We start from the raw sequence: 15335 nt of genomic DNA, 5'->3' as shown, positions 1-15335 counted from the left end.
CTTTCTCTCCTCTCCTCTTCTGCTCTCCATTCCTCCCCCTTTTCCTGATGCCTTAATATGTATTATCTTTATGCCTGCCCATCTCTGGACACGGACGCTTCTTGTTTCGCCATTTTAAACAGATCTAATCAGCAGTGTGTTAAACAAGAGTGGATCTTTTATGCATTGGGTGTTAGGACAAGCAAATCACCTCTGTAGATCAACCAAATAAACAACTCCACCCTGATTCAATTACAACAGCTGGGGTCTGTGCTTTTATCTGGTGCGGACATCATTTCAATCAAAATGTAAAATAATCCAATCCAATAGATGCAATAGCTGAGATAGGATACAGACTGCTGAGCTTAGTTGTTTTATTTTTAAAAAAAAGAAAGAAATACAAGGCATTTTCTGCCTGTTCCCTCGCTCTCTCTTTCTTTCTGACAGCTATCAAGAAGTTCCCATTCCCAAACTCCATTACCTTGTGTAATAGCATTCAGAATTGAATTGAATGGAAGGAGAGGGAGAGATTGTTGGCTATATTTTTATTACTCAAAGCTGTTTTCCAAGACACAGCCTGGTGCACTTTTATTCATTTAATTAACAGTAGCATCAATTTTTTTTCTTGTCCCCCTCATGGACCTCCTCGCCTTTTTGTCTTACAGGCAACAGCAATTATTGTGTAAGATCGTACTTAGCGGGAATTGAAAAGTCGGCATAGGCGGTATTAATGGCAAGTTAATGTAAATGTTTTCTCTCTAAGTTATGGATTTTGATGGCAATAGGATACAGGCCACTGCACTTTAGCCCCCTTTAATTAACCGAGCAGAATGCACCATGACAGAAATTTGGAACAATCTTGAGAAGGAAGAAAGAGAGGGAGACAGCATGAGAAAGAGAGAGTGATTTCTCTCAATAATAATGTTCAAGGAAATTGAATGTAGGAGACTGTACAACAATGTTAATAATATGGCTTGGTCTATCTACAATAATGTAATCTAATAGAAAGCAATTAATTTAGGACACAGGCCACTGCACTTTTTACTCATTTAATTAACACATGGGATATTTGCAAGGAGCTGGAATATAAAGCTTTATAAAGTATTACACCTCCCCTGTCACACCATGAGATGTGGTGGCTAAACTCTCTCTAAGGTAATTTATACATAGTCTAGCTGTAATCGAACTTGTTGACCAAAATTTCCCACTGAGTGCAACAGAGCCCACATCAAATGACTATGGCTAGCATGTTAGGAAAGAATTGCTCACCTACATACAGTATCAAGCAGAAACAGAGTAACAGGGGGATGTTATACATGCAGCAGGCATACCCACCTGATAAATATAAGTTGAGTATTCACCTGCCTTAAATCCTTGGTTTAGGCCTTCAAAAATAACAGTTTTTGGAAAAAAATAAAAAGGTGTCTAAAGATCTGCTATGGCAGTCTCTACAGGGAGTGTTGCTCCATACAGCCAAACTAAACTAATCCACATGCACTGTTGCCAACCTCCACGTCACATTAAAAAAGCACTAGATTAGCTCAACAATATCCAGAGCCTTAAGCCTTCAGCCAAGGGTCCCCAAAATTGTGCAACTTTTTCTCATATCGGTCAAGGTCAGGAGTTCTTCATTGTGTTCCTTCCACTGCCTTAAAATATCCCTCATCACTGTCAGAACACAGAGTTCCTCCAAATGCTGAGAACAGCCTGTGATGAACCCTGCTTCCCATTCCTGAGTTATTTTTATTCTTTGCCAGACTCTCTTTGAGGCCGACAGAGAGACCTTCGCCATCGTCTTCCTTAACTCCTTCCTCACCTGGGGCACCTGGGGTCCTCAGGTCTGCTCAGTCTGCTGGTTCCCTGATCTAACCAAGCTTGAACCCTCTTGAACTTGATAGCTTCCATCACAGCTGGTGTTCCCCACAGGGTTCTTGGGTTGTACAGCCTTTGGGAGCAACTCTCTGCAATGGAGGGTTTAAAGATTAGGATTCCATGCATTCAGCCTCCCCTTGGACATAGAAATATATAATCTGAAGATGAGAACTGAGGCCGTCATGCACAGGAATTCCTGGTTCATCAGTACTACAAGTTTGGATTTACCAGGTCTTTCTGGCAACTTCCCATGCCTCCTGCAGTCACATAAAGTAAATTGTTCAGTTCATTGGAGAAAACTCCATCTCAAGATGAGCTACTCCAGAAAAGGAGAGAGTTCCCGGGAGCCAGTTTTAATACCTGGGGTCAGCTCACCTTTCCCTGCCACTCCACATGCACCAGATGCCCACACCTTGACTAATAGGTGTTGCAGTCCACCTAGTGGTTGCCTCTTTTTGCTTTGTTTTTTATCTCATTTTGAGTGGAATAAATGATTTGGATCATGTACAATGAGAAAGAAAAATGCATCAGTTGAGTGGTACTCTCAATTAAGAATAACTAAGCTTGTATCTGGTTTGAACAGGGAGAAAATCCGAATACAGACAGTGCAACTTCCTCCTGCTGTCTTCATTCACTTCCTGGGTAACTTGGTGATACTTGTGTTTAGGAGTTGTTACCAGTCCCCACACATATTGACTAATGGCATAGGTAATAACATAAACCTCCCTTGATTATTGAAAAATCTTACCATTGATTTTCTCCCCCTCCTGTTTTTTTTTTTTTTTTAACACAGGCATAGTAAAGGTTATAGAAGTAGTGAGAAGGAGGGGAGGCACACCGCCACTTTTCCAGCTCCCTCACACCCAAACAAGCATTTTATAATTCATCACCAGGCCATGACAGATGAGTCCTGCTGGAGAATATTAGAAAATGTCTCAAATCTCATATATATGCTAATGGTATGCTGAGACCGGTTGGGTAGTGTGGCAGACTTTTTAATCTGCTCTTGCTACTACTAGGACCACTGAGTGAAAGTGGAGGAGACAAGTCATTGCACTTCAACAATTTATGATCAAACAACTTTGCTTTGGGAAGCAGGACAGAGAGACAGAGAGAGACAGAGAGAAAGGATGGTAGGGAGATATTATAAAAAGGATTGATTAAGACAAAAGGGGGCTGGGCTAGTTATTTCAATTTAGCAAAGGGTTAATCAAATAGCAGAAACTAAAGGCTTTGACCATAAAGATGTTGAATTAGTCTTGTCACCGCCACTTAGTCACTGTGCTGTATTGTGCGCTGCATGAATGCATTATGCATTTCTGTTAAGCGAGGGACTTGTAATAAAGATATCACCGTGATAAACATATGTATGCCCAGTGTAGTTATCTGCTGAGCTGAAAAAAGAAAAAGTCGTAATATAATTTTCTTTTTTCATGTCTTGCAATGCATTAATAATGATCAGCTGGTAACTGTAAGTTGTTACAAATAGTACAGTCCACCAAAAAAAGGGGGGGGGGGTGAGGCATACAATTTGCATTACACTGATTGTTGGTGACATTACTATATTGCACCACATGTTCTCACTGATAAAACTGAATTGAATAATTGAAATGGACTCCCACTCCCTATCTATCCATTTCAAATAAGTTGCCTCCTCTCTGTCACTTCTGTCCCTGTCAGTTTTCTCTGTACTTTATATGATATTTGTCAACTATGTTAATTTTCCTAAGCCTTGGAATGGAATACAGTTCTTGCAAATATATCAAAGCGTTTATATGTATTTGAAAAACAGTATGCCTCCCTGTATTTTAATATATTGCATCCTCGCAAGAACCCTGGGGCGAGATACTGTTTCACATTTGCAAAGTCTACCTTCCGCTTTCTCTGTGTCTCCTTCTTCTAAACCTGTGCACGGCTATGCAAAAAATACACTAAAAGTGATAATATAATCACTCAAAGCCCACGATTCCCTGCTCTATTGGAGCTTGTGATGAGGCATTAATAACAGTGAGGCTGGTGCTTTACTTTTTATAAATTACATATGTCAGAGATAAAACGCCTTTGTTGAATGCCCATAGGTTTGGCACTGGGATAATAAAGCTTCACATAATTCTGAGAAAATCCTTTCTAAGACATTTTAAATAAATAAACAGGTGAACCAACAGAATGAAACAAATATATATATATTTTTTTTATTTTAGACTTTTGCTTGCAGTATCGTAAAATATAAAACTAAATGAAAAGTGAAACATTCAAAAAATAATTATTTATGTTTTAACAGACTCTTTTTCTGATTAACACCACATTTCTATCAAAGAACTGCAATTTGAAATGTTGACATTTTCACTGACCTGAAGTTCTAAACTGTATCAGACTGTTGATAACTTTGTTATGCATTTTATACTGTGTACCCTGAGGGAATTTAAGAGAATGTACAAACGGCTTGTAATAATCACTGTTTTACATTATAAAAATACACTAAGGATATTACAATATTACAGCTCATTTACACCCTTATTGTGGCACTATTTTAAGGCAAGCCTTCTCCACACAAACTCTGAAATTACCCCACCCACTCTTTACAAGTGCATCATGCTGATAAACCTCTTTAAACACGAGAAGCAATTCTATACTGCCTTCTTAAGGCGGTTACAAAGACATCTATTAGGATCATTGCGTTTGTTTTTGTACGGGGACAAAGAGAGTAAGTCAGACATATTTACTAGGTAGTATGGATTTAAGCTTCTGAGGGCAAACTTGGGTTGGATTATGGGGGGATTTAGTAGAGTTATTTTCAACAAAGGTCATTTCCAGTTTATTTGAATCCCTTTTAACTGCTTACTGTGGCAGCCACCAAGGAACTCGATCCCGATTCTTTCAGGCAATTAATGAAAAAGCAGATCAAATGTGTGATATAATTGGTTTTCTGATTCTGGCTTAATACTGTAATCTAATTCTAACACCTGCTCTCTCCTAGAGCATTTACTATCGTTTGATAGACCAGCAATGGATTTGATTGTTTGTTGAAAGTTGCCTTGTCTCACATTACACAATATGTCCGCTCACATTTGTTTGGATTAGATCCAACTTGCTGTTTTTCCGTCTCTCCACTCCACCCCCTGCTGAGGAGACCTGCCTTGTCTACTAACTGCCAACGGTGACAGAAAATTATTACATGTCATTACACTTCTTAAATCACAATTTACCCAGCCTCAGCAAATTATTCTCCGGTGGGTGCCAGGGGTAATGGAAACTGTCTTCTCCACTTTATGTCCAGTAACTCTCCTGCTCTTTCAAAACCACACTGAGTGTCTGTCTCTAGAAGTGGTGAAGAAGAAGCACGTCCTTCCCTTCATCCTTATCCATGTTCTTCTTTCATTTCCTCCTTCTACTCTCCTTCATCCTCCTCCGCCCCGACGTTTCTCTCTTTTTTTGCAACTTGGATACTACTTTGTTCCTCCCTCTTTTTGCCCTTCATTCTCTCCTCTGTTTTCAAATCGAAAGGGCACAGCGTGCCTCCTCAGGCTGACATTGTTTGTTGCTAAATTGGACATTGTTTAGCTAACCAAAGGTGCAGCACTCAAGTGTCTATTAGATTTGTTTCTAGATGGAGCGTTACTGACAGGATGTTGTCCTACTCAATCTTATTTAACTGACAGAGCAAAGGCATATTATTTTTTCTTCTAAAGTGACTTGTGATTTTCACGGAGAATCTCAAAGCAAATTAGTTTATAATCTCATACTATAAGTGATGGATACTGCCAATTATAACTCAAAAGACATGAAAGGAAAGTATTTTGTCCAATATACAGTATTAGGCTCTCTTTGCCCACATTTCTCGATTGAGTGCTCACAAACACTTTTTCTCTTTCACTCTGGAGTGGACTGTTCATGCCCTTTTAGCTTGACTTATGGGCTCAGTTTTTTGCTGGCAGTGTTCATGAGGAGAAAAACTACCCTGGGGGCATTAGCCTCCAGCCCTGTAGTTAAAGGCTCTTCCCTCTTTCCTCTCTTTTCCTGTCTCCCAATGTCTATAGCTCTGTCTTTCTCTGTGACTTCATTTATGATTTGTGAAAAATGTTTTGCCTCTTCCTCACGCTTTCTTCCTTCTGCTAAAGTCTTCTCTTTTTCTCTGTTTTGAAAATCCCATCCTTTCTTCCCTTTTGTATTGTCCCTCACCCTGTTTCTCTCTTCCCCTTTTCTCTTCCTCAGTCAGGCAGGAAACTCAGGCAGGTGCAATTCCAAGCAAGTTCCTTATCCTTTTTTATCTGGTCAAAGCAGACAGAGGCCAAAAGGGGCTGCCTAGACCGATGGCCCAACGAGCCACCATGATCGTAACAGTAACTACATCTAACAGACATTTGTCTAAGCTTCGTCTGAAATAATTTGTGAAAGCTGGTAGGCCAGGATGAATGGGCTTAGTTAGTGCTAAGTGCCCCCAAAGTGTCCAGGGATCTGAGCAGAGAAGCAAAAAAATGAGAGCTGGAGACTGACTGAGGTGGGAGAAAGAAGAATAGACAGATATTGGTGAGAGTGAGAGGTAGAGAAGGAAGCACTTTATTCTCCAATTTTCCTCCTTTACTCACCCTATTGCCTTTCTCTCGTCTTCTATACCATTGCTTAACATCCAGTCCTCCCTCCCTGCCTGTTCCATTACACCTCAGTGGGAGAATGATGATGAATCGCCTGACTGCAAGGAAGCAAAATATATCAAGTCTGGGTGGGTTTGGGAATTGGTTAAGTACTTCTGCAGAGCCCTGACCTCATAATCGCTGTGAGCCTGCAAGGACCTCCTGATTTATAAAGTAGCCGTTGATTAATGCCCTTTTAAGTGGACAAGGCAGGCCAAAGACACAGAAGCTCAACCACTCAAACATGAACAGCACTTGTAAAAAAGAGAAAGGAGTGTGTGTGTGTGTCAGTGTGTGTACAAGGCAGTGGCTGTGGCAGCAGCCAGTGGAATAACATGCAGTCAGTGTGTGAGTTTAGCAGTAAAGGTAATTGTGGCAGCAGCAGCTTCTCGCCAGTCAAATCTTGCTGGCTATAAATCATTGCCGTTTGGCCTCTCTGTGACACCAATTGCTGCCTGTCCCCTAAGCCTGTCTAAAGCCTCTGTAGGTCAGCAGCGAGCTCTTTAAATACGTCTTGTCAGACAAACAGGCTGAGGGGGGCGGATAGCTGCTGCAATGGATCAAGCGATAGAACGAATACAACCATTTTAAATAGTATGTGTATGTGTTACATCATGTAAAGTATTTTGCACAATGAGCAAAATTAGAAAAATATATTGTTACACCATGACTGTGCTATAAAAGCCATAATGCAGTAACTACATGTTTGGGAAAAAAAACTGGAATAAAATTTTTCCACATCAACTTTACAATATACAAACACATTTTATCATAGAGATGATTAATTTCTTTAACCACCAGACCACATGTTAAAGTTGCAATAACAACCAGAGCCCCAAAAAACAATAAGCCAGACTGCAGTTACTGCACTTTCTCTAGAACCTGCTGCTGCACTTACCAAACTTTGTCTCACAAAGAGACAAACAACTAGACATCTCAAGCACTAGAGGTACATAGAATATCAACTTCAGCCCGTCTGGTGTTATAGCAACTGCTAGCCTTAGCTAAAGCTAAAACTGAAATTACTCAATGCTTTTCACTTGTTTTAATTGAAAAATATCAATTTTGATTAACTGACAATTTGGTTATTCAGAAAGTTAGGCCACATATCTACAGTGCATTGAGAAAGTACTCAGACCCCTTCACTTTTTTCACATTTAGTTATGTTGCAGTCTTATGCTTGTATAACTTAAATTCATTTTCACCTCATCAATCTACACTCAATACCCCATAATGACAACGAGAAAACAGAATTTTAGATATTTTTGCAAATTTATTAGAAAAGGAAAAACTGAAATATCCCATTGAGATAAGTATTCAGACCTTTTACTCAGTACTTAGTTGAATCACCTTTGGCAGCAATTAGAGCCTAGAGTCTTCTTGGAAATGATGCAAAGAAGCCCTTCGCACCTGGATTTGGGGATTTTCTGCCATTTTTATCTGCAGATCCTCTCAAGATCTGTCAGGTTGGATGGGGACCATCAGTGGACAGCCATTTTCAGGTTTGTCCAGAGCTTTTTGATTTGGTTCAAGTCAGGGCTTTGGCTGAGCCAATCAAGAAATTTTTCGCATCTCAACACAGAATCTCTGGAGCTCAGGCAGAGTGGCCATCGGGTTCTTGGTCACCGTTGTTACCAAGGCCCTTCTCCCTCGATTGCTCAATTTGGTCAGACGGCCAGCTTTTGGGTAGATACCTGGTTGTTCCAGACTTCTTCCATTGAAGAATTACGGAGGCCATTGTGCTCTTGGGAACCATTGATGCAGCAGAATCTTTTTGTAGCCTTCCCCAGATCTGTGACTCAACACAATCCTGTCTGTGAGCTCTGCAGGCAGTTACTCTGACCTCATGGTTTGGTTTTTGCTCTGATATGTATTGTCAGCTGTGAGACCTCAAATAGACAGGTGCGTGCCTTTCCAAATAAGGTCCAATCAATTGAAGTTACCACAGGTGGACTCCAGTCAGGGTGGAGAAACATCTAAAAGATGATCAAGAGGAATGGGAGACACCTGGGCTAATTTTCAAGTGTCACAGCACAGGGTCATTATATTTATGTCAATATGATATTTCAGTTTCTCCTTTTTAATAAATTTGCAAATATTGCTCTGTCATTATGGGATATTGAGTGTAGGTTGATGAGGATTTTTTTTTTTTGAAAGTGAAGTGGTCTGAAAATTTTCTGAATGCACTGTAAATAAAGCAGTAGATAGATACAATCATTATGGAGAATAAAATCCTAGCTCAACTCCTGTGAAAGCTAACTGGTTTAGCAGAGTAGCAGTAACATTTATGTTTCGACTCTTATGAAATTCACATAACTTGGTGTATTAAGCTTCCTTATCTACAGTAAATCTATTAAGGTTGAAAATAGCTGTACTGATTTGAACAAATGTTGCAAGTGCACACTTTGCAAAACAGAGATACGCCCATTTAAACTATGAACAATACAGCAAAAGCAGTTAACCAGAATTAATAAGTCTGGACATTCATAAAATCACTTGTTGGATCTTTCTGATACTGTCTCAGTTATTCAGTTTTAATGATTTTGTTTAATGAGCAGAGCAGATTTATCACAAAATAAGCTGACACTCTAGGGCACCTCTAGTAGCCTTAGTCTATAGGTCAGGTCATAAGTTGCCATTCAGAGGTCAGAGAGGCAGGTCACTGCCTATTCCACTACACGTCTGTGGACAAAGACACCTTCTGATCTCATTAGGTTACTTTAATTAGACAGTGTCACTTTCCATTTCAGAGACAGTATCTCAGGAAGTAATTCTGCTCGACTTGCTCTCGTTCTTTTATTGCTGCGTGAGACCACTGACTGTCTGAGTTATAACTGAATGAAGACTGATTAATTTATGTGGTGTTAATTGGTGAAATTGGTGGTGGGAAGTGACATAAAGTGTACCATTTCAAAGGTGCTAAGAAGGGGATTTATAGGAATTCAGACATTACAACATTTTAATTTAAGCATCAGATTTCATCAAAAAAAAAAAAAGCATTAAATGTAAAATCAGGTATTTAAAAACATGGTGTATCCCTTTGGGGTTTTTAAATGTTAATTTAGAGAGGCTGAATGTATAACTTTTAAAGTGTATGAGTATGCATAGCACTTTGGATTCTTTGTTGTTGTACGTGCTGGCCAATCTTTATAAAACAGGTATGTTATTTATTCAGATAGATACACAATGTTGACTATGTTCCACTTCACTAGAGTATGGTGCACCACGTCGATGAGGTGACATTTTGAAATCTATTTTTCTCAACGTAAAACTTTCCCCTCCTTGTCTCTTCCACAGTGCTGTGCTTTGAGATTGACAGCTTGCTCTCCGGGTTCTAGAGGAAGGTTTGAAAGGAAATTTGCTCCAGCGAGTTCTTTCCTCCCGTCTCTTCACCTGCGGCAAGCGAGATGGCCTGGCGCGTGGGAGAGACGTGGTGATGGGGGGACGAGACTTCGCTGTGCAGTGGAAATGGCAGTGTCAATTAAATATCACTTTCAATTTCCTTGTTTTATGATCCCCGGGCTACTAAGCACCAATAATCCCCCCTCGGCAGGCCCTCCTACCTTGTCTTGAGGAAGATTGATTACACTTGTCGCCTCCTATAAAAAAGACATTTACATGAAAATAAGAAAACAACTTCTTTGTTTGCATGGAAGTGAATCAAGGAAAAAAGCAATTCCCAATTTGATTTTCATACAAAGGCGAGGCATGATAACAATCTCATGGCGTCTCATCTGAGTGAGTTTTGGAGGTAGAGCAAAGAGGGGGGTGAATACGTATGTAGATTGAATAAAGCTGGCAAATTATTTTCATGCAACGTTGATGGATGTTGTCTTCACTCACACAATGAAGATGTCTCAGATTCAGTGGCACAGATTGCTTTCGACATGTGTGTTACATGCAGTGTATTCCATATATTTCTGCCCTGAAAATTAATCTCATACACAAGATAAAAAAGTTTGACGGGAAACATTTCAGTAAAAACATTACATTACATGGAAATGGTTTTATATCATATAATTAGTTTCGTTTTTTTTGTCATCAAAAAAGAGGATATTTAGACATACTGACATTGACATAACCCCAATGCTATTTTCATCACAACCATGTCCATTTTGCAGCAATTCCAAACAAACCTGCTTGTACTGAGATGGGTAAAGTGGTGCAGGTGAGCTGTGTGTTTGCAGACCAGGTGATACAGTGCAGGTTTGGTACTTGAAAATTGAAACTATGCTTTTATTTTTTGCTTGCTAAAACTACTTCTTATCACGAATGCAAGAGCAAAGAGCAGTTTATATATATATATATATATCTCAGGGGAATCATGGGCCTGCACTCTCCCTTTTGCCCATTTAACTATATATGTGTCTGCTGCTTTTATAGTCAATTAGAGGATCTGATGTGATCGGGAATTATTGAAAGGCACCCGACTTCAACGTTGAAAATGGAGATTTCATCATATATCAGTTTCAAACGGTAACAATCATGTTTGAATGCAGAACTCAGCAAATCTGACAAACACACTTGTACACACACAGCAGGTCCAAGTCCATATTCTGCTAACACATTCCTTAATACCAAATATAGATAATAAAATCAAAAGGTATAGCATAACAAAGCAACAGTAAAAGATGGTATTTCAATATCTCTCTCCCTTCCTCCCTTTCTCTGTTTCTTTCACAAGCTGAATAACATATCAGAAGAAAAGAAATTCTCTTACTACCAGATAAGGACATGTTGGAGACAGTTTTTACAAATCAGTTAACAATGGAATCAGGTATATGAGTATGGGATAGTTTCCTTAAGTTCGTGTAGCAGTTTTCTTATGGAGTTATCTCAAACATTGTAAAATTATTTTGCACACAACACTGCCTTACAGTGGCCACATCTGAGGAGATCAACTAAGCGAACATGTTTTCCTTTTATTTTAAAGATGATTCCTTCCTAAATTTGCATAGTAAAATACAGATTAAAAAAAAGATTGTTTGGCATTCCATTCTTCTTGCTTTGTAATATTTTTCATTTGCCTGTGCAGATAGATTAAGGCGATGATGTTCGCAGATCATGATGCAGAAAGAAAGAAAAAGAGAGACAGGCAGAGAGAAAAACTCATAATAATGGGGAAAAAAGGACAGAGACAGAAAAGTAGACAGGTGGCAAGAGAGAGACTGAGTTTGAAAAAGGGAGGAGAGGGGTGGTGGGGGTTGAAGGGAGAAAACGGGATTACACTGGCCATTATCAGATAGAGCAACCATAGGTATTTCTCAAACAATGGCAGCAGCAGCTGATATGTCCATGCATATATGGTAAACAGTGAAGAGAGATTAGTTTAAACCAAATCTCCTCTGTGCACCTTTAAGTCTTTTGTCAGTGCCACAGAGGCTGTGTAGCAACTGGGTGTGTTGATCATGTTTACACAAAGCAGAAGAGCATCGGTGCCCAATAATTCGTGTCTCACACGGTCTTTCACTACTTAAACAAGGTCAGAGCAGCAACGTGAACAACTGAGCTTCCACACACAGACATGGTCATATCTGGGCTTTGAACAGTGCCGTATTATGCCACTCTGTGTGTGTGCCGAGATAAGCTAGGCCGCTAATGCCATGCGTAAGACACTAATAAACAAACAGTGTTTAAATTCGCCTGAAAGGAATCAGTGATGCGTAGGAAGCACCCCCGGCGCTTCAATGGCTTAATCTGCCTTCTTCTCACTCTACTTTTTCAGATTCTCACAACAGATTAGGTTGTAAATGGACAGAGAAGAAGGGATCGGGATCTCCCCAACACTAGAACTTTCCACCCTTACATGATTTAGTGTTATTTCAATGATTAGCTGTATGTCTGTACAGGTTTAATGCGACTGGTATGTCGACAGTTGAATAATATTTTCTGAGTGTGTGTTTGGTGTGTCTAATTTCAGTCTGGATTCTTTAGGTAACAATTATGACAAACCTATTGCACTTCAAAAGACTGGCAGGTATGTAGGATAAAAAAGAAAAAAAAACTGCAGTATCAAGTATTTTTTATATTAATGATTCTGGGTCTTTGAGAAACATGTTGTTGAAGAGTTTCTACATCCTGGATTGACCTACTGTTGAGCAAGATTTATACATTGAGCTTTTCAGTCAAATTTGATCACATTTTTTTAATCTGACTTTGGTAAACATTATCTTACACCAGAACCAAGTTTTGTAAAACAACTGCACATTTGGCTTTTCCTTATTTAAGGACACTTCAAAAATGACTACATAATATTTTGCACCCCAATTAGAAGCAAGAATAATATTCATAAAAGCAACAAGTAAAAGATCTAGTTTGCATCCCCCCAAAACCCCCAAAGGAAATGGAAAAATGGAGAATCAAATGATGCAAATCTTTGAAAATTACAGTGAAATTGCTGTGGGTCAACACCAATGAGTAATTAGCTGTATCATTACTGTATCTTACTTGTGTGCCGTATCTCTCTGGGATGTACAGTAATGTCACTGACTTAGTGGCAACTAGAGGGCAGACATGACTATTTGTCTTCATTGTAAAATGTGTGTATGTGTATGCTTGCTGCATAGCTGCATACAGGATGTCTATGATAGCTCTGTAGATTTCTGTTTATTTATTGAGTCCACTCAATGATCTCAGTTTCATTACTTTTATTAATCCTATCCATTAGGAGCTGTAAAACAGTTCTTAGGTGTAATGCATATTCCTCATCTTACAGAATTACAATAAAATATTTGCATAGATGATGATTTTTACTAAAAAAGGAGGTTAAGGAGCATGATTATTTGGTGTATCATGAATATTTCTGATAAATAGAAAAACCTAAAAGCATACTGTATATAGCATTTATCCATGGTGTAGTACCAGCATTCCAGCAGGGCATTACAACAGTGTGGAACCCTTAGAGTCATGTGTTGAAATGTATTAGTCATTGTGCTTTTGGAGGACGCGCAGGGGGGAGAAAAACCACAGTCCTTCCGGAGAGCGATTCATCAGGTTTTTCCCAGAGCCCTCCCGGGTCAAGTTTTTATGGCGCCTGTTTGGTTTCCAAATGCGCTTTTATCTCACCCCCTCTCAGCCACGCTATAGTGTCCAAACTTGTCTACATTTGCTTCTCGTGTTTTTGTGCATGGTAGATGTCCTTTTAAAAAGACCAATCTCAAATAAGTCTTTATTCTTGTTTTGTTGGCTCATATTCTCTGTTTTCATGAACTCTGGCCCCAGCCATGGCAACAGCTAGAAAAATGTTAACATTGATTGACAGGATTAAAAAAGGCCCCCTTCCCCGGTACGCATTTCAAACACTTTGGGAACAATGGCGCTTGGTGTGATTGAATTAATGAGGTATTGCCGACTGTCAAAAGAGCACACATACTTTACATAAACCTGATTATCTTTGCATGGCAGAAATAGAAGAAAAGAGGAAGCGAGGGAACTGAAGGAGGAGGATGGAGGGAGCAGAGAGGAAAGAGTAGAGGGGGGAGAGAGATTTGGATTTCAGTGTGCCCCCCCCCCAAAAAAAAAAAAAAAAAATGCATCAAAGTGTGTGCTGGACGGTGGGGGTGGATGGGGTGCTCATAAAGTAGTGATGTTCTGGCTTGGGCTTGCCTTGGCCTCTCCCTCATGCCTGTGCTCTGTTTAGCATAAACCAACCATAGGGGCTTTAACAAATCTATTCAAGGATCATGGGGCCCCAGAACAACATAGTTTTTCACAAGCCACCACCCCCAAGCAAGACGTTTTTTGCAGGGCAGCCATTGTTCTGCTTGAACCACACAGAGATTTCATCGTCTCTCCGACCTCGAGCCAGAGGAAAAGGAGCAGTGGTGCCCTTAGTGAACCCATGAAGTGACACCCGCAGTGACTGCCAAGAGTCTCACTAATTCTACCAACCTATTGAGACAGGAAAATAGAGTGGAGGAATGGAGGGTGGGATGGATTGTGGGAGGGAGGGAGAGTGAAGCGATGGATAGAGGTTCTCTGACTGAAATGCTCACCAGATCAGCAAAGTGAACCCTCTGAAACGTGAGCTAATTCTCTATTTAATCCTTTTTAGCTGCTTTTTCTCTCCCTTTATATCTATGTCACTTCTGTCCTCACTCAACCCCCTCCCTCCATCCCTCTCTCTCTTTACTATTTCTCCCTCCTGTCCTCTTTTTTTTTACCCTCTTTCCTGAGGGAAGTGTCAGCAAAAGTTCTTGTTGAGCAGGAGAAGAGGCAGGGAAGGACAAGGCTTCTAGGAATGATTTGGTGTGTGTGTTTATGTGTGTATCTGTGTGTAAGTGTTGGCTAAGTGAAGGGGGTAAGTGTGAAGAGAGCTGACTGTGTAGGCTGCTCCTTTTCCTCTATGTTTTTTCTTCAAGAAAAGCTCTGACAGCTGCGGTTTGATTTCTCGGGTTGTCAAAAGTCATCTTTGTTAGTTCTCTCTCCCAGTGAATGGCAGCGGATTAGAAAAAGAGGCGTGTTCACACATCGAGCTGTAGGTGGGCTTTGCCTCGAGTGGTTTCCATAAAGAAAAAGGAAAATCGCACAACATTACTCGAGGGGCCTCTGAAAGGAAAAGAAAATCACACATAACTCCAGAGGCCCCCATTGTCTTACCTACTAAACCCAAGCATATCAGATGCCTACAGATCCCCTCCCCTCCTGCTTCTAAGCATATAGCTGAGAGCCTGCATAGAAAGATACAAATTGTCTCTCGTGCTGTGAGGTTGCTGGAACATAAATTGATGGGAGAGGCATTGTTGTCAGTGAGTAATATACTTAGCATTATTCATAAAGAAGAGGGGAAGATTAAAAGGTGTTGGCTGGTATTGAAAAAAGGTACTTGACTGTGTGGCTGACACAGGAGTTACA

The 15335-nt window shown here is 40.0% G+C and overlaps 1 long non-coding RNA gene across 2 annotated transcripts; it reads right to left on the bottom strand.

Annotated features, from left to right (window-relative positions):
• Window positions 1-493: 493 nt before the first annotated feature.
• Window positions 494-8441, bottom strand: LOC120784368. Of its 2 annotated transcripts, none has more exons than XR_005706425.1 (3): window positions 7833-8441; window positions 6438-6541; window positions 494-1940 (listed from the first exon to the last, which is right to left on the bottom strand). It is a non-coding gene; the product is annotated as an uncharacterized LOC120784368 (long non-coding RNA). The 2 variants fall into 2 exon arrangements; XR_005706426.1 differs by lacking the exon at window positions 494-1940 and adding an exon at window positions 6107-6306.
• Window positions 8442-15335: the final 6894 nt, after the last annotated feature.

The sequence above is a fragment of the Xiphias gladius genome, chromosome 22 (assembly GCF_016859285.1).
Source record: "Xiphias gladius isolate SHS-SW01 ecotype Sanya breed wild chromosome 22, ASM1685928v1, whole genome shotgun sequence".
Classification (NCBI taxonomy): domain Eukaryota; kingdom Metazoa; phylum Chordata; class Actinopteri; order Istiophoriformes; family Xiphiidae; genus Xiphias; species Xiphias gladius.
Note: the sequence above shows the minus strand (reverse complement) of the source record. Positions and strands in the feature narration are given on the sequence as shown.